Genomic DNA, 19,992 nt, shown 5'->3' with positions numbered 1-19,992 from the left:
TGTGTGTATATATATATATATATATATATATATATACACACACACACAGACACACACACAGACACATATATATATATATATATATACATACACAGTATATGTAGTTTCCCGGCGCGCACACAGAAGTAACTACAATATAGGGTTGTTTGGGAGCATGCGCACGGGCCATTTCCGGTCGCGAGTGACCGGAAGTGAGGTCCAAATGATCAGTTAGGGTATAAAAGAGTTTGGGAATGCAGGGAGATGCACTACAACCCCTGAGGAAGTCCCAAGAAAGCTGTTAAAGGGACGAAACGCGTTGGGCCAGCTTCCACTACCTCTCCAACTACCTGTACAACAGATAAGCCTATTATTGATTTTTAAATTGTACGATTCCATTGCTTATGTATGTGTGTGATTAAAATTGTGAAAAACTATATCACACTATTAGCTCCCTTTTTTTCTTCTTTGTTTTTTTCCATGAGAAAAAAACTTTCTGTATAGAGGTACCAGACTAGGTCAAGGATCACCTCATAGGAGCAGCATCCTTAAAAGGAGTGAGTTATTACCTTCCTTTTATTATTTTATTATTCTTTTAGCCACTGGGGTGTGATTCTGATTATTTATATTAGAAATCACAAGAAATATAGTGGTTTATAGAAACACTATAGGCACAGAGCACTTTATATAAAAAATATTTTATATATTGGCACAATTATGGCACAAGTCACTTTATAATAGTAAGAGCATTTTTGCTGACACATCTTCCCTCTCTGCCTATGTAAATTGTGGTTTAACACCTCACTGAGGGCGTTTATACAAGGAGTAAGAGGACAAGGGAAGATGACCAATTAAAGATACCACTACAGGCACAACTTGATCATACTTCCGGTACGCATATACATATTTTTTTGGTTATACACAGATGGAAGTTTCCACACCAAAGCACTGAAGGCGCAGAGACTTTATTCCTATTGAACATATATATATATATATACACACACACACAGACACACACACAGACACATATATATATATATATATACATACACAGTATATGTATCTATATATACCGTATATATAGACACACATCTATATATATATATATATATATAGATATATATATACACACACACATTCATACATACACAAATACACATACAGAACACATACAGTAAATACATACATATGTAGGGATCATATTATACACACATTTCATATACAGTATTGGTGGTATACTGTACATACCACCAGCGGCTGGGAGCAGTGGGAGGCGGGAGAAGACTGGCGGCCAGTGGCGGGTCAGTGAGGTGGGAGAGAGCTGCTGCAGCTGAGCATGCGTAGCCAGCAGCTCTCCCCGGACTTTGTCTATACAGAGAGCTACTATACGTAGCTCTCTGCTGCAGTAGCTCCATGGTAGCGGTCGCGATCGCGGCTTTTGCTGAGACGGAGACACTGCTGTCTCCGTCTTACAAATAAGGCCACAAATGACAGGGGGGGCACGGGCCTGAGTGCCCCCCCCCTGGATCCGCCACTGGTTCAGGCTCATCAGCCTTTGCTGTTGACTCTCAGCAAATCCTTGTGGGAACCCTGGCAGTAGAAAATACAGCTTACTTGACCCCTGTGATCTGTGTCTTCTTATATCAGCTGCTAGTGTGTGTGTGTGTGTGTGTGTGTGTGTGTGTGTGTGTGTGTGTGTGTGTGTGTGTGTGTGTGAGAGCTGTGGAATGGATTATTAGTAATCTTTAGCTAAACACACAAAAAGGACAATACAACTAAAAGTTTTGAAATCTGTTTTTTTACCATGTGGTGATCGATAAAATAAGAATTCACACACGGTCAAATGACATTTGGAATTTATTGCATAGGCATCACATTTAACATGTATATTGTGCTGCGTGGGAAGAATATATAGTGTATACAGAGCTGGCCACATCTATGTGCCCGCCCCACGTCCAGCCCCCTGCCTGCGAGAGCAGGAGCCATCACTATTCTCAGCATTTACAGCAGCCCTATCAGTGGGAAACGCAGGATTTCTAGAGGGGGGGTTCCAAATGTAGTGCACAATCTCCCACTCGGCGGAACATTGGAGCAAGTGCAGGAGTCTTGGGAGCAGCAGAAGAACCTAGTAAAGACCCTGGACTTTAATGTAACACCCCCCCCCCCCCCCCCTTCCTCCTCCTCCTGCATTTGCCTATGCCTATCACTGGTGCAGGAGACCTGACTGAAGACGGATGCATCTCTGCTTATGCTGGCCTTTGATTGGCAACTTTGTCCACGTGCCCATGGGATACATCCCACGTAAGAGTGCCCTGTGTCCACCCACGTGCACAAAGACACTAACACTCACTCAGTTGTAAGTGAGGAGCGACTAAAATGTGTCTGCAATGCATTTGCACTCAGCTAAAAATGGCAAGATCCATCCACTCTTGTAATTGTATGCAACTCTGAATCAGGGAATAATGGGGGTAATTCTGAGTTGATCGCAGCAGCAAGTTTGTTAGCAATTGGGCAAAACCATGGTGGTCATTCCGAGTTGTTCGCTCTGTAATTTCTCTGACGTCCTAAGTGGATGCTGGGACTCCGTAAGGACCATGGGGATTAGCGGCTCCGCAGGAGACTGGGCACAACTAAAGAAAGCTTTAGGACTACCTGGTGTGCACTGGCTCCTCCCAAGACCCTCCTCCAGACCTCAGTTAGATTCTTGTGCCCGGCTGAGCTGGATGCACACTAGGGGCTCTCCTGAGCTCCTAGAAAGAAAGTATATTTAGGTTTTTTATTTTACAGTGAGATCTGCTGGCAACAGACTCACTGCAGCGAGGGACTAAGGGGAGAAGAAGCGAACCTACCTAACAGGTGGTAGTTTGGGCTTCTTAGGCTACTGGACACCATTAGCTCCAGAGGGATCGACCGCAGGACCCGACCTTGGTGTTCATTCCCGGAGCCGCGCCGCCGTCCCCCTTACAGAGCCAGAAGCATGAAGAGTCCGGAAAATCGGCGGCAGAAGACTTCGGTCTTCACCAAGGTAGCGCACAGCACTGCAGCTGTGCGCCATTGCTCCTCATGTACACCTCACACTCCGGTCACTGATGGGTGCAGGGCGCTGGGGGGGCGCGCCCTGAGGGCAATATATGACACCTTGGCTGGCAAATCTACATCATATATAGTCCTAGAGGCTATATAGATGTAAAATTACCCCTGCCAGTATTCCAGAAAAAGCGGGAGAAAGTCAGTTGAAAAAGGGGTGGGGCTTCTCCCTCAGCACACTGGCGCCATTTTCTCTTCACAGTGCAGCTGGAAGACAGCTCCCCAGGCTCTCCCCTGTAGTTTTCAGGCTCAAAGGGTTAAAAAGAGAGGGGGGGCACTAAATTTAGGCGCAATATATGTATACAAGCAGCTATTTGGGGAAAAATCACTCAGTTATAGTGTTAATCCCTGCATTATATAGCGCTCTGGTGTGTGCTGGCATACTCTCTCTCTGTCTCCCCAAAGGACTTTGTGGGGTCCTGTCCTCAGTCAGAGCATTCCCTGTGTGTGTGCGGTGTGTCGGTACGGCTGTGTCGACATGTTGGATGAGGAAGGTTACGTGGAGGCGGAGCAGAGGCCGATAAATGGGATGTCACCCCCTGTGGGGCCGACACCAGAGTGGATGGATAGGTGGAAGGTATTAACCGACAGTGTCAACTCCTTACATAAAAGGCTGGATGACGTAACAGCTGTGGGACAGCCGGCTTCTCAGCACGCACCTGCCCAGGCGTCTCAAAGGCCATCAGGGGCTCAAAAAACGCCCGTTACCTCAGATGGCAGACACAGGTGTCGACACGGAGTCTGACTCCAGTGGCGACGAGGTTGAGACATATACACAATCCACTAGGAACATCCGTTACATGATCTCGGCAATGAAAAATGTGTTACGCATTTTCTGACATGAACCCAAGTACCACATAAAAGGGGTTTTATTTTTGGGGAGAAAAAGCAGCCAGTGTTTTGTTCCCCCATCAGATGAATGAATGAAGTGTGCAAAGAAGCGTGGTTTCCCCCGATAAGAAACTGGTAATTTCTAAAAAGTTACTGATGGCGTACCCTTTCCCGCCAGAGGATAGGTCACGTTGGGAGATATCCCTTAGGGTGGATAAGGCGCTCACACGTTTGTCAAAAGGTGGCACTGCCGTCTTAGGATACGGCCACCTTGAAGGAACCTGCTGATAAAAAGCAGGAGGGGATCCTGAAGTCTGTATTTACACACTGAGGTTATATACTGAGACCTGCAATTGCCTCAGCATAAATAGGGCTGCTGCAGCGTGGTCTGATACCCTGTCAGATAATATTAATACGCTAAGACAGGGATAATATTTTGCTAACATTGAGCATATTTAAGACGTTGTCTTATATATAAAGGATGCACAGAGGGATATTTGCCGGCTGGCATCCAGAATTAATGCAATGTCCATTCTGCCAGGAGGGTAATAGAAACCCGGCAGTGGACAGGTGATGCTGCCTGTAAAAGGCACATGGAGATTCTGCCTTGTAAGGGTGAGGAATTGTTTGGGGATGGTCTCTGGGACCTCGTATCCACAGCAACAGCTGGGAAGAAATTTTTTTACCTCAGGTTTCCTCACAGCCTAAGAAAGCACCGTATTTTCAGGTACAGTCCTTTCGGCTTCAGAAAAGCAAGCGGGTCAAAGGCGCTTCCTTTCTGCACAGAAACAAGGGAAGAAGGAAAAAAGCTGCACCAGCAGCCAGTTCCCAGGATCAAAAATCTTCCCCCGCTTCCTCTGAGTCCACCGCATGACGCTGGGGCTCCACAGGTGGAGACAGGTGCGGTAGGGGCGCGTCTCGGGAACTTCAGGGACCAGTGGGCTTGCCCACAGGTGGATCTCTAGGTTCTGCAAATAGTATCACAGGGATACAGGCTGGAGTTCGAGGCGACTCCCCCTCGCCGTTACCTCACATCAGCCTTGCCGGCTGCCCTCGGAGAAAGGTAGTACTGGCGGCAATTCACAAGCTGTACTTCCAGCAGGTGAAAGCAAGGTACCCCTCCTTCAACAAGGCCGGGGTTACTATTCCAAAATGTTGTGGTACCGAAACCAGACGGTTCGGTGAGACCCATTCTAAAATTGAAAGCCTTGAACACTTCTATACGAAGGTTCAAGTTCAAAATGGAATCGCTCAGGGCGATTATTGCAAGCCTGGAGAATTTCATGGTATCACTGGACATCAAGGATGATTACATGCATGTCCCTATTTACCCTCTTCACCAGGAGTACCTCAATATTGTGGTACAGGATTGTCATTACCAATTCCAGACGTTGCCGTTGGTCTGTCCCCGGCACCGAGGTATTTACCAAGGTAATGGCCGAAATAATTATCCCGTACTTGGACGATCTCCTTATAAAGGCGAGGTCCAGGGAGCAGTTGTTCGTCGGAGTAGCACTATCTCGGGAAGTGCTACAACAGCACGGCTGGATTCTGAATATTCCAAAGTCGCAGCTGGTTCCTACGACGCGTCTACTGTTCCTGGGTATGGTTCTGGACACAGAACAGGATAAAAAGGGTTTCTCCCGGAGGAGAAGTCCAAGGAGTTGTTGTCTCTAGACAAAGACCTCCTAATACGTATACAGGTGTCGGTGCATCAAGGCATGCGAGCCCTGGGAAAGATGGTAGCTTCTTACGAAGAAATTCCATTCGCCAGGTCCCATGCAAGGATTTTCCAGTGGGATCTGTTGGACAAGTGGTCCGGGTCGCATCTTCAGATGCATCGGCGGATAACCCTGTCTCCAAGGGTCAGGGTGTCGCTGTTGTGGTGGCTGCAGAGTGCTCATCTTCTAGGGGGCCGCAGATTCAGCATACAGGACTGGGTCCTGGTGACCACGGATGCCAGCCTTCGAGGCTGGGGGGCAGTCACACAGGGAAGGAACTTCCAAGGCTATGGAAAAGTCAGGAGACTTCCCTACACATAAATATTCTGGAACTGAGGGCCATTTACAATGCCCTAAGTCAGGCTAGACCCTGCTTCAACACCGGCCGGTGCTGATCCAGTCAGACAACATCACGGCGGTCGCTCATGTAAACCGACAGGGCGGCACAAGAAGCAGGATGGCGATGGCAGAAGCCACAAGGATTCTCCGATGGGCGGAAAATCATGTGTTAGCACTGTCAGCAGTGTTCATTCCTGGAGTGGACAACTAAGAAACCTCCACCCGGGAGAGTGGGGACTTCATCCAGAAGTCTTCCAAATGATTGTACACCGTTGGGAAAGGCCACAGGTGGACATGATGGCGTCCCGCCTCAACTAAAAGTTACAAAGATATTGCGCCAGGTCAAGGACCCTCAGGCGATAGCTGTGGACGCTCTGGTAACACCGTGGGTGTACCAGTCGGTGTATGTGTTCCCTTCTCTGCCTCTCTTACCCAGGGTAATGAGAATAATAAGAAGGAGAGGAGTAAGAACTATACTCATTGTTCCGGGTTGGCCAAGAAGAGCTTGGTAACCAGAACTCCAAGAAATGATCTCAGAGGACCCATGGCCTCTGCCTCTCAGACAGGACCTGCTGCAGCAGGGGGCCTGTCCGTTCCAAGACGTACCGCGGCTGCGTTGACGGCATGGCGGTTGAACGCCGGATCCTGAAGGAAAAGGGAATTCCGGAGGAAGTTATCCCTACGCTATTTGAAGCTAGGAAAGAAGTGAACGCAAACCATTATCACCGCATATGGCGGAAATATGTTGCGTACTGTTAGGCCAGGAAGGCCCCAAAGGAGAAATTTCAGCTAGGTCGATTTCTGCACTTCCTACAGTCAGAGGTGACTATGGGCCTAAAATTGGGTTCCATTAAGGTCCAGATTTCGGCTCTATCGATTTTCTTCCAAAATTGAACTGGCTTCACTGCCTGAAGTTCAGACTTTTGTTAAGGGAGTGCTGCATAGTCAGCCCCCGTTTGTGCCTCCAGTGGCACCGTGGGATCTCAACGTGGTGTTGGATTTCCTGAAGTCGCATTGGGTTGAGCCACTTAAATCCATGGAGCTATAATACCTCACGTGGAAAGTGGTAATTCTGTGGGCCTTGGCGTCGGCCAGGCGTGTATCAGAATTGGCGGCTTTGTCATACAAAAGCCCTTATCTGTATTTTATATGGATAAGGCGGAATTGAGGACTCGTTCCCAATTCCATCCTAAGGTGGTATAATTTTTTAATGTGAACCAACCTATTGTGGTGCCTGCGGCTACTTGGGACTTGGAGGATTCCAAGTTACTGGATGTAGTCAGGGCCCTGAAAAGTATATGTTTCCAGGACAGCTGGAGTCAGGAAAACTGACTCGCTATTTCTCCTGTATGCACCCAACAAGCTGGGTGCTCCTGCTTCTAAGCAGACTATTGCTCGCTGGATCTGTAGCACGATTCAACTTGCACATTCTGCGGCTGGACTGCCGCACCCTAATTCTGTAAAAGCCCATTCCACGAGAAAAGTGGGCTCTTCTTGGGCGGCTGCCCGAGGGGTCTCGGCTTTACAACTTTGCCGAGCTGTTACTTGGTCGGGTTAAAACATTTTTGTAAGAGTCTACAAGTTTGATACCCTGGCTGAGGAGGACCTAGAGTTTGCTCATTCGGTGCTACAGAGTCATCCGCACTCTCCCGCCCGTTTGGGAGCTTTGGTATAATCCCCATGGTTCTTACGGAGTCCCAGCATCCACTTAGGACGTCAGAGAAAATAAGATTTTACTCACCGGTAAATCTATTTCTCGTAGTCCGTAGTGGATGCTGGGCGCCCATCCCAAGTGCGGATTGTCTGCAATACTTGTTTATAGTTATTGCCTAACTAAAGGGTTATTGTTGAGCCATTTGTTGAGAGGCTCAGTTATATTTCATACTGTTAACTGGGTATAGTATCACGAGTTATACGGTGTGATTGGTGTGGCTGGTATGAGTCTTACCCGGGATTCAAAATCCTTCCTTATTGTGTCAGCTCTTCCGGGCACAGTATCCTAACTGAGGTCTGGAGGAGGGTCTTGGTGGGAGGAGCCAGTGCACACCAGGTAGTCCTAAAGCTTTCTTTAGTTGTGCCCAGTCTCCTGCGGAGCCGCTAATCCCAATGGTCCTTACGGAGTCCCAGCATCCACTACGGACTACGAGAAATAGATTTACCGGTGAGTAAAATCTTATTTTTCTTCGCATCGCAGCGATTTTCCGCTGATTGCGCAATGTTCGCACTGCGACTGCGCCAAGTAAATTTGCTATGAAGATTGGTATTTTACTCACGGCATTACAAGGTTTTTTCTTCGTTCTGGAGATCGGAGTGTGATTGACAGCAAGTGGGTGTTTCTGGGCGGAAAAGAAAATGGGTACCAGCGCTGGCTGAATGGGGTCAAGTTGATAAATTATCAACAGTACTAAAAGTAATAATAGTAATAATCACAACAATAATTATAATGATATTAATAATAATAATGCGGATGGTTTGTTCTATGTAAAAAATATAACAATTTAATAACATCTCATATAAGACAGTTCTAAAAGAAGAGGAATTCCTCTTGCCACTAGGTGGCAATAAAAACAAAAATAAAGCTTATCTGGACAAAATTCATAAATTCACATTCTCCAATATTGAAGTATGTCCAATCCTAAAGGCTAGGACAGCCTCCCTCTGTGCATTCACTGTACTGGGTGGATATTTACCAGATCCCCTTGTTGATGTGCATCAGCATTGGAGCAAGTCCATAATGTAGCTGTAGGGGTATAGCCAGTTGAATGGAAGCTGGACGGTACCAGCGAAACGCGTTGAGCCCTGCCTATCTGGATTTGAATTCATCTGCTTTATCTGGACTCCGTTCTCCTAACCGGCCCGCAAAAGCCGTGTCCTCCTTGGCACTATTTGGACTTTCTCCCATCACTGGATTTTTCCATTCAACTGGCTATACCCCTACAGCTACATTGTGGACTTGTTTTACATAGAACAAACCATCCGCATTATTATTATTAATATCATTATAATTATTGTTGTGATTATTACTATTATTACTTTTAGTACTGTTGATAATTTATCAACTTGACCCCATTCAGCCAGCGCTGGTACCCATTTTCTTTTCTACTACTTAGCTTTTGAGGAACTGACCTTCCTCCTACCTGCTGCTGTTGGCCGCGCACCTGCTTATTTGTACTTTAAGTTTCTGGGCGGAAACTGGCCGTTTTATGGGAGTGATTGAAAAAACGCTACCGTTTCTGGGAAAAACGCGGGAGTGGCCGGAGAAACGGAGGAGTGTCTGAGCGAACGCTGGGTGTGTTTGTGACGTCAAACCAGGAACGACAAGCACTGCACTGATCGCACTGGAAGAGTAAGTCTCGAGCTACTCAGAAACTGCACAGAGAAGTCTTTTCGCAATATTGCGAATCTTTTGTTCGCAATTTTGATAAGCTAAGATTCACTCCCAGTAGGCGGCGGCTTAGCGTGTGCAAAGCTGCTAAAAGCAGCTTGCGAGCGAACAACTCGGAATGAGGGCCCATGTGCACTGCAGGGGAGGCAGATATAACATGTGCAGAGAGAGTTAGTTTTGGGTGGGTTATTTTGTTTCTGTGCAGGGTAAATACTGGCTGCTTTATTTTTACACTGCAATTTAGATTTCAGTTTGAATACACCCCACCCAAATCTAACTCTCTCTGCACATGTTATATCTGCCCTTCCTGCAGTACACATGGTTTTGCCCAACTCTTAACAAATTTGCTGCTGCGATCAACTCAGAATTAGGCCCTAGGTCTCCAGACTTTGGTGGTCATTCCGAGTTGATCGCACGTAGCAACTTTTTGCTGCTCGTGCGATCAACTTGACGCCGCCTATGGGGGAGTGTATTTTAGCATAGCAGGGGTGCGATCGCTTGTGCAGCCCTGCTATGCTAAAAAAGTTTCCTGCAAAACAAGACCAGGGTCAGACCTACTTACCCTGTGCGACGGATCCAGCGACGAAGGTCCCAGGATTGACATCATACATCCGCCCTCCAAACACCTGGATCCGCCTGCGTTCAGATCTCCACGCCCGAAAAACAGTGACTAAACGCCCCGGAATGCCTCCCCGCTGTCAATCTTCTTGCAATCGAGCTAGCGATCACTTTCTTCTCTGTTTTAGCTGCTGCGGGCAACGCCGCGTGTGCGCATTGCGCTCGCCGCGCATGCACAGTTCCGACCCAGAACCGCTGCGTGCGAACGGGTCGGAATGACCCCCTTTGATGGATAAAAGTTCATCTGCTTGCAAGTTGGAAGTGAATGCTGCTTAATCAGGGATCTCACAGCTGGCTTTCCTGGAATACAAGCTTCTGGAACTTCTCTGCAAGGGTCGTCTGGCCTCACTGGGAGTTATGTAATAGGTTCCGAGATGATGCTTTAAATATAGCTGTGAACTTGCTGAAATCACAGCGGTTCTGTAATCTTGGAACCTATTACATAACCCCCGCAGCTTAACCTTTTACTAACAACAGGGGTATACTATCCCAATTTATGTTGCATTCAATCATGAGAGGGAAAGACAAAACAAAAAAGAAACAAAAAACAGCGCTACAGGCATACATCAAATAAATTAAATTCTAAATGTGCAAAAAAACAGATAAATGTACAGTAGATAAACATAAGAAAAAATAACAAAATATATATAAAGATAAAATAAGCAAAAACGTTTTACTAAAAAGCCCACGGTATAATACACAGATAATAAATACTAATCAGGAAGCAATTGATATAAATACTAAACTGTAATAATCACACACACGACAAAGGTATAAAGAATACATACAAAAGCAATGTGTCTAACCCCCTGTATCAGCAGGTGATACAAGAATGCAAATTAGGATATTAAGGGGGTAATATACCGGGGGCTAATTGATCTGCTGAGGCTATTCAATTAGGCCCCACTAGCAGCACTTATTAGGGATTTTTTTTAACACCTCTGAACAGTGGCAAATCAAAATCCCTGATAACCAGCGGGGTAATGGGTGCCGCGTCCTTGTTAACACACGAATCACTTTTCATGGATTCTGTGGGGGGCATTCAATTGTTTGAAAAGTCAGTTGGGTATCTGTTTTCCCTATCTAATAGACAGGAAAAAACAGACACCCCTTTTTCACCCGCTGAGGTTTACTGCAGGTAATTGAATTCCCCCCTAATAATAATAATAATAATAATAATACTTTATTGTTATTGATGTTCACAAGTAACAGTCAACTAAATTTGTAACATGAACAAGGAAAAAGAAAACAAGAAAATAGAAGACATCAGCGATACAGAACACATACTTCATCGCCAGATAGATATTAATATTTCATCAGTTAAATGACATGGGGGGTAATTCTGAGTTGATCGCAGCAGCAAGTTTGCTAGCAATTGGGCAAAACCATGTGCACTGTAGGGGGGGGCAGATATAACATTTGCAGAGAGAGTTAGATTTGGGTGGGTTATATTGTTTCTGTGCAGGGTAAATACTGGCTGCTTTATTTTTACACTGCAAATCTAACTCTCTCTGCACATGTTATATCTGCCCCCCCTGCAGTGCACATGGGCCCTCATTTCGAGTTGTTCGCTCGCTAGCTGCTTTTAGCAGCATTGCACACGCTAAGCCGCCGCCCTCTGGGAGTGTATCTTAGCATAGCAGAATTGCGAACGAAAGATTAGCAGAATTGCGAATAGAAATTTCTTTGCAGTTTCTGAGTAGTTCCAGACTTACTCCTACATTGCGATCAGCTCAGTCAGTTTCGTTCCTGGTTTGACGTCACAAACACACCCAGCGTTCGCCCAGACACTCCCCCGTTTCTTCAGACACTCCCGCGTTTTTCCCAGAAACGGCTGCGTTTTTTCGCACACACCCATAAAACGGCCAGTTTCCGCCCAGAAACACCCACTTCCTGTCAATCACATTACGATCACCAGAACGAAGAAATTTCTCCGTTAAGCCGTGAGTAAAATACCAAACTTTTTAGCAAATTTACTTGGCGCAGGCGCACTGCGAACGTTGCGCATGCGCAGTTTGCGACTAATCGCACCGATGCGAGGAAAAATAACGAGCGAACAACTCGGAATGAGGGCCATGGTTTTGCCCAACTGCTAACAAATTTGCTGCTGCGATCAACTCAGAATTAGGCCCATTGTTGCTATTTAGTACACTTATTGCGTGCGGAAAGAAATGTCATCTAAAATGACAAGTCCCCCACAGGATAGATCGATACCTCCCCTTTGATGGCAACATAGAGAACATCACACAACTCGGGGGCGGAGGATCTATCAAAATACTTTTCACCTTGGAAAGAAGCCTCTTTTCATATATCTTATTTATACTAGACAGACTTACACCAATAATTTTACTCGCAGTTGATATCACTCTCTGAAGGGATCTGCGCTCAGTAGCAAAACAAGTGCCGAACCATGACCAATGGGGTTGGGCCTTCTTATAACACCCTGAGGGCGGGATGTATTAAGATACATCGCCGCTTACCACAGCGACGTTGATCACATATGTACTAACATATGCTATCAATATCGCGATGCGGTGACGGAGGCCCCCCGCGATACCTGTTAGGTGGTCTGCGGGGGGTCTCCGTCACCTCCCCGGGATCTTTACACTGGCTAAACACTGGGAAGCAGCAGCAGGCTGCCCCCGGTGCCTCCTCCTCCCCCCTGCAGCCGGAAGGACCTCTGGCTGTGTTGCTAGGGGGAGGAGGAGATTACCTTCAGGTACCAGGGCTGCCTGGAGGAAGGTAAGCCAGGAGAGAGGGGGGTCGACGTCTGCGGGTTGCGGCGATCGGAGATAAGAAGCCCATAGGCTTCTATAGGATATCGCCATCCAAAGATGGCGATACCCTGGACGGTGAAAAACGCCGCGGTAGGGTCTTAGTAAATTTGAAAATGCGGTAAAACCCCCATTTTTGGGGGTTTTACCGCATTTTTGCTTTAGCACATCCCGCCCTGAGTGTGCACACCTAAGTGTTATAATAGGGACCCCCTTGCGTCGATCAGAGCGTCCTCCCTCTTCAGCAGACATGAAACTGCCTCCAAAAATGCTTTTACAAAAAAGTGTGAAAAATATTAATATTAATAAAATAATAATCGCCATGTTTTCCCCCTAAGTAATGGCCAGAAAATAGAGCTAATATCTTTATCTTTGATTTCAACCCACTTACTGCCAATGAAGCCAATCCCATAGACCTTATGGGGACAGAGGTGTAACTTATTTATCAATCTTTTGACCTCTAGTAAATGCCATGTATACATGACGTTATCGATAAGGGGGTCATTCCGACCTGTTCGCACGCTGCCGTTTTTTGCAGCGCAGCGATCAGGTCACTACTGCGCATGCATATGCACCGTCAACTGACCGTTTTCTGGGAGTGTTTGGGAAAACGCAGGCGTGTCCAAACGTTTGCAGGGCGGGAGTCTGACGTCAATTCCGGGACCGGACAGTCTGAAGTGATCGCAGCGGCTGAGTAAGTTCAGGCCTACTCAGAAACTGCACAAAATGTTTTTGCAGAGCTCGGCTGCACAGGCGTTCGCACACTTGCAAAGCAAAAATACATTCCCCCATAGGCGGCGACTATCTGATCGCAGCGCTGCAAAAGGTAGCTAGCGAGCGAACAACTCGGAATGACCCCCCCAAGGTCCCCACAGGCCTTTCTGGCCTTTCACGTATCCTCACAGTGTTGGAGAGCTGTGCTATAGTTATTTCTACATTAAATAAAATAAACAGGCGTATAAAGCGCCACCTAGTGGGAAGAGGTAGAATTCTCTCATTTGTAGCATTGCAGAGTTTTATTATACTCTGCAGGACTGTACAGTTGTAAAGATGACGCAGACAAATATACCTTTAGTAACATAACAACAACTGAGGGGATCCTGGGTCTAACATACATTGATTAGGATGGAGTGCATTTTACTTATTAAGCTTCCTCCAAAAACATTGGGCCAAATGTATTAAACCTTCAAAAGTGATAAAGTGGAGAATGATCAGGTTCCTAACTGACAGGGGCGTATTCATTTAGTGCCGGTTCTTTCGTCCAGGCGAAAAATGGCACTTTTCGGCTGTTTATAGGTCGAATTTACATTCAACCTATTCAATGCCAGTGACGTTTTTTCAACTGGAGGGTAAGAAACCGTCACAAACGAAAACCATGTGGATTTGCATATTCACCGAAGATCCACGTGATTTGGCAAATTTGCGGGTGTTTTTGCCCGTTTTTGGGTCTATGTTCGCCCATGCCGATTCGTTAAAATAAAAACCCCGAAAAGGCATGGGCGAAAAGTGACTCCAAAATGGGCAAAATACACTAATGTCGAATTCGGCTATCTGAAGAAAACGGCACTAAATGAATACACCCCACAGTCTGTGACATGGCAGTTAGGAAGCTGGTACTTTATCACTCTTTGGGGGACATTTACTAAGCAGTGATAGGAGTGGAGAAGTGAGCCAATGGAGAAGTTGCCCATGGCAACCAATCAGCACTGAAGTAACATCTATAATTTGCATACTATAAAATGATACAGAGCTGCTGATTGGTTGACGGGGCCACTTCTCCACTGGCTCACTTCTCCGCTCTTATCACTGCTTAGTAACTGTCCCCCTTTATCGTCTCCACTTTATCAGGCTTAATACATTTGTGCCATTGTTCAATGTCAGAACAGTGATTATTCTATTGTGCAAACCACCTTTGGTGTCTAGCCATTGCTAGACTAGGAGCGGAGTTTTACCCCTTTTATACCACAATCCTGAGTCCAACCTGGGTCACTGAACACGGGTTTCAAGCCGTGCCACAGAGACTTGAAACCCGTTCACACAGCTGAATGAGCCCAGGATAATGCAGGGGCTTCTCCTGAGCCGGCGCTTGGAGATGAGCTTGGTTTTATTGAAGTTAAAGCAGGTAGAGCCGTACTCACTGTTATACACATTGGTAGATGGAGCGAAGCATGAGAGGAGTAGGAGGTCATACATCTGTTAGTGTATGTAGGTACCGGGTAGCAGTGCAGGATGCTGGAACATTGGTTATATGGCAGGTAAACACAGGTCTGACTGGAGCTAAGAGATTGTGGCACTGTCACACAGTCTCAGGATGGCTAAACACATGCTCAGTAGCAGTCTCTGCGGCCATCTTGGTTTAGGGAATGTAGCTTCCCTGGAGGAGCACCAACATGCAGCCTGCGTAGTAGAGAAGTTGTAACGAAGAGACTATATTTGGAGGCCACGCTCGAGGCGTGCATACATGCGCTGGAGCAGCTATGCCCACGTATCACTTCCTCTTTCAAAGCCACGCCCACCGCACCAGCTCCCATTGTGCCGACCTGTCTGTCTCCTTCCGGAGATGGAAAAATAAGGATACACGAATCCACGATGGAGCAGCGCCCATAGTGAGCAGCTTTTAGCTGGCATTTATCAAGTACTGGGTGAAATTTAATAGTCGTGAGTGGACGGCTCTGCTGGACTTTGTGCGAGTCTGCCCACTATTTTACAGCGGCAAATATTTACATGACAAAAACCATGGAGATTTAGTGAGCAAGAAATCAGTACAAAGCCCTTTTTGGCCGGTACAGGTCATAAAAATACGGTACTGTACCGGCCAAAAAGGTACAGTTGGAGGGTATGCAAATGCAGTGGGTCAAACCTAGAGGAGTATACTGTATGTGTATCTTATCCCCACATAAAGTAATTGCTAGGACATGGGGCCTTATTCAGACCTGATTGCAGCAGCAAATTTGTTAGCTAATGGGCAAAACCATGGTGAGCATTCCGAGTTGTTCGCTCGCTAGCAGATTTTAGCAGCATTGCACACGCTAAGCCGCCGCCCTCTGGGAGTGTATCTTAGCTTAGCAGAATTGCGAACGAAAGATTAGCAGAATTGCGAATAGAAAATTCTTAGCAGTTTCTGAGTAGCTCCAGACCTACTCACAGATTGCGATCAGCTCAGTCCGTTTCGTTCCTGGTTTGACGTCACAAACACGCCCTGCGTTCGGCCAGCCACTCCCCCGTTTCTCCAGATACTCCCGCGTTTTATCCTGGCATGCCTGCGTTTTTCCGCACACTCCCAGAAAACGGCCAGTTTCCACCCAGAAACACCCACTTCCTGTCAATCACACTCTGATCACTTCAACGATGGAAATTCTTCGGTCGGATGTGAGTAAATCTCCTAAGTTTTGTGCTAAAATACTTAGCGCATGCGCACTGTGTACCATGCGCATGCGCATTTTTGCCTTAATCGCTCCGTTGCGAAAATCGGCAACGAGCGATCAACTCGGAATGACCCCCCATGTGCACTGCAGGGGGGACAGATATAACATGTGCAGAGAGAGTTAGATTTGGGTGGGGTGTGTTTAAACTGAAATCTAAATTGCAGTGTGAAAATAAAGCAGACAGTATTTACCCTGCACAGAAACAAAAATAACCCACCCAAATCTAACTCTCTCTGCACATGTTACATCTGTCCCCCCCTGCAGTGCACACGGTTTTGCCCATTAGATAACAAATTTGCTGCTGCGATCAGGTCTGAATTAGGCCCATGGACAGATTGGGGCCCTTTATAGAGACCAGTGTGTTACTAAGGCTTTTACTTCAGTCACCATCCAGCATAGACTGAGATCATAAGTCGGTAAAAGGCAGATTTATAGTGACAGTCACATGTATGAATAGACGCCTCTTAAACGAGTCTTCTTTATTACCCTTTTCCCCCAGCCGCAGGTAGATAACGGGGTTATAGCTGAGCAGAGGGCATGAGCCAGTTAACAAAAGAGGAAAAGTCAGAAAAGGGAAGAAAAGGAAAACAATAAGAGTGATAAGAGCTCCATTGATTTTCCAGCCGTTTTAGCAGGAGCAGAGCGGTCAGTTATCACCCGTGTTATGATATCTCACTCTAGTACTCACCAGGGCGGCTGATAAAAGGTATTGAGTGTTGCGACTCCCCCCAGAGGGCATGAACCTCAGAGCGTAGCTGTGTCCGTGTCATCTCCATTAATAATGCATTTCTGGCCCTTTGACATCACGCGGTTAGTTGTGCAACCATCCACTGAACCTGAACCTTTTAGTAGCATCAGGGTCTTAGTCAAGCACAGATACAGGGGTCTATGGCCCTCATTCCGAGTTGTTCGCTTGCTGCTAATTTGAGCAGAATTGCTAATAGGCTAAAATCCGGCAGTTCTGCGCATGCGTATGCACAGCAGGGCGCACGCGCTAAGCAAATTTACACAAAACTATGCTATTTTACTCACAGGCGAACAAAGCTTTTCAAACGCTCTGCTGATTGACAGGAAGTGGGTGTTTCTGGGTGGAAACTGGCCGTTTTCAGGGAGTGTGCTAAAAAACGCAGGCGTGCCAGGTAAAAACGCAGGAGTGGCTGGATTAACGGAGGAGCGGCTGGTCGGACGCAGGGCGTGTTTGTGACGTCAAACCAGGAACTAAACGGACTGAGGTGATCGCAATCTAGGAGTAGGTCTGGATCTACTAAGAAACTGCAAGGAAATTGCTTTCGTTAGCAATTCTGCTATGCTACAATACACTCCCAGAGGGCGGCGGCTTTGTGTTTGCATTTCTGCTAAAAGTAGCTAGCGAGCGAACAACTCAGAATGAAGGCCTATGGGGGGTAATTCCAAGTTGATCGCAGCAGGAAATTTTTTAGCAGTTGGGCAAAACCATGTGCACTGCAGGGGAGGCAGATATAACATGTGCAGAGAGAGTTAGACTTGGGTGGGTTATATTGTTTCTGTGCAGGGTAAATACTGGCTGCTTTATTTTTACACTGCAATTTAGATTGCAGATTGAACACACCCCACCCAAATCTAACTCTCTCTGCACATGTTATATCTGCCCCCCCCCTGCAGTGCACATGGGCCCTCATTCCGAGTTGTTCGTTCGGTATTTTTCATCGCATCGCAGTGAAAATCCGCTTAGTACGCATGCGCAATGTTCGCACTGCGACTGCGCCAAGTAACTTTACTATGAAGAAAGTATTTTTACTCACGGCTTTTTCTTCGCTCCGGCGATCGTAATGTGATTGACAGGAAATGGGTGTTACTGGGCGGAAACACGGCGTTTCAGGGGCGTGTGGCTGAAAACGCTACCGTTTCCGGAAAAAACGCAGGAGTGGCCGGAGAAACGGTGGGAGTGCCTGGGCGAACGCTGGGTGTGTTTGTGACGTCAACCAGGAACGACAAGCACTGAACTGATCGCACAGGCAGAGTAAGTCTGGAGCTACTCTGAAACTGCTAAGTAGTTAGTAATCGCAATATTGCGAATACATCGGTCGCAATTTTAAGAAGCTAAGATTCACTCCCAGTAGGCGGCGGCTTAGCGTGTGTAACTCTGCTAAATTCGCCTTGCGACCGATCAACTCGGAATGAGGGCCATGGTTTTGCCCAACTGCTAACAAAGATCCTGCTGCGATCAACTTGGAATTACCCCCTATGTACTAAGCCTTTGAGAGAGATAAAGTGGAGAGAGAAAAAGTACTAAACCAATTAGCCTCTGTGTGCGCACAGTTTCAGTTGCGATTGAGACGCACGGTCTCAGAAATGTCTTGTAGAATGTATTGGGAGTTCCTGGGCGGCGACAGCGAGATGGCTAGGCGGATGCACGGAGATGGTCCGTCTTATGGTGAGGTCACTGCAGCGGTCGCACACACAGACGCACAATCACTCACATCGGTGGCCATACGCAGACAGAGAATCTGCACCTGGCTTGGGGCTAGTGCAACCAATGGCATCATCTATAGACTCACCCTTGCACAGTCAGACGCATGTGCACCTGGGAAGGGCTTTGTAGCTGTATTTGCATAAAGTCACAGACGTGCGACCGGCAGAAGATACAGACACAGACTCCACAGTGCGCCCATGGAGAGATCAAGGGATTTATGTATTAAAGGGCTCCATCTCTGTCAAATAAACAGGTGTTTTTGATGGGTATAGAAGTGCGTACTGCACGTCCAGTAGTCTCCGCCAGCAGTAGTAGTGACCAAGTACTGGTCACATGTCCCGCACAGCGGGTGACAGCTCTCCCGCACTACCCTCGGGCCCTGACCTGGCACCGGCCCATTGTCCCACACAGTGGGTGACAGCTCTTCCGCCGTACCCTCGGGCCCTGACCCAGCAGAATCTGCACCTAGCTTGTGACGAGTGCGAATTTCCATGGTGCGACCAATGGCACAGCAGGTGACAGCTCTCCCACCCAACCCACAGGTCCTGACCCAGCACCAGCTACATGTAGTGCACAGCGGGTGACAGCTCTCCCATCCCACCCTCAGGTCCTGACCCAGCACCAGCTACATGTAGTGCACAGCGGGTGACAGCTCTCCCATCCCACCCTCAGATCCTGACCCAGCACCAGCTACATGTAGTGCACAGCGGGTGACAGCTCTCCCATCCCACCCTCAGGTCCTGACCCAGCACCAGCTACATGTAGTGCACAGCAGGTGACAGCTCTCCCACCCAACCCACAGGTCCTGACCCAGCACCAGCTACATGTAGTGCACAGCAGGTGACAGCTCTCCCACCCAACCCACAGGTCCTGACCCAGCACCAGCTACATGTAGTGCACAGCGGGTGACAGCTCTCCCACCCAACCCACAGGTCCTGACCCAGCACCAGCTACATGTAGTGCACAGCGGGTGACAGCTCTCCCACCCAACCCACAGGTCCTGACCCAGCACCAGCTACATGTAGTGCACAGCGGGTGACAGCTCTCCCACCCAACCCACAGGTCCTGACCCAGCACCAGCTACATGTAGTGCACAGCAGGTGACAGCTCTCCCATCCCACCCTCAGGTCCTGACCCAGCACCAGCTACATGTAGTGCACAGCAGGTGACAGCTCTCCCATCCCACCCTCAGGTCCTGACCCAGCACCAGCTACATGTAGTGCACAGCGGGTGACAGCTCTCCCACCCAACCCACAGGTCCTGACCCAGCACCAGCTACATGTAGTGCACAGCAGGTGACAGCTCTCCCATCCCACCCTCAGGTCCTGACCCAGCACCAGCTACATGTAGTGCACAGCGGGTGACAGCTCTCCCATCCCAC

The sequence above is a fragment of the Pseudophryne corroboree genome, chromosome 1 (assembly GCF_028390025.1).
Source record: "Pseudophryne corroboree isolate aPseCor3 chromosome 1, aPseCor3.hap2, whole genome shotgun sequence".
Taxonomy (NCBI): domain Eukaryota; kingdom Metazoa; phylum Chordata; class Amphibia; order Anura; family Myobatrachidae; genus Pseudophryne; species Pseudophryne corroboree.
This window is presented reverse-complemented; position numbering follows the sequence as displayed.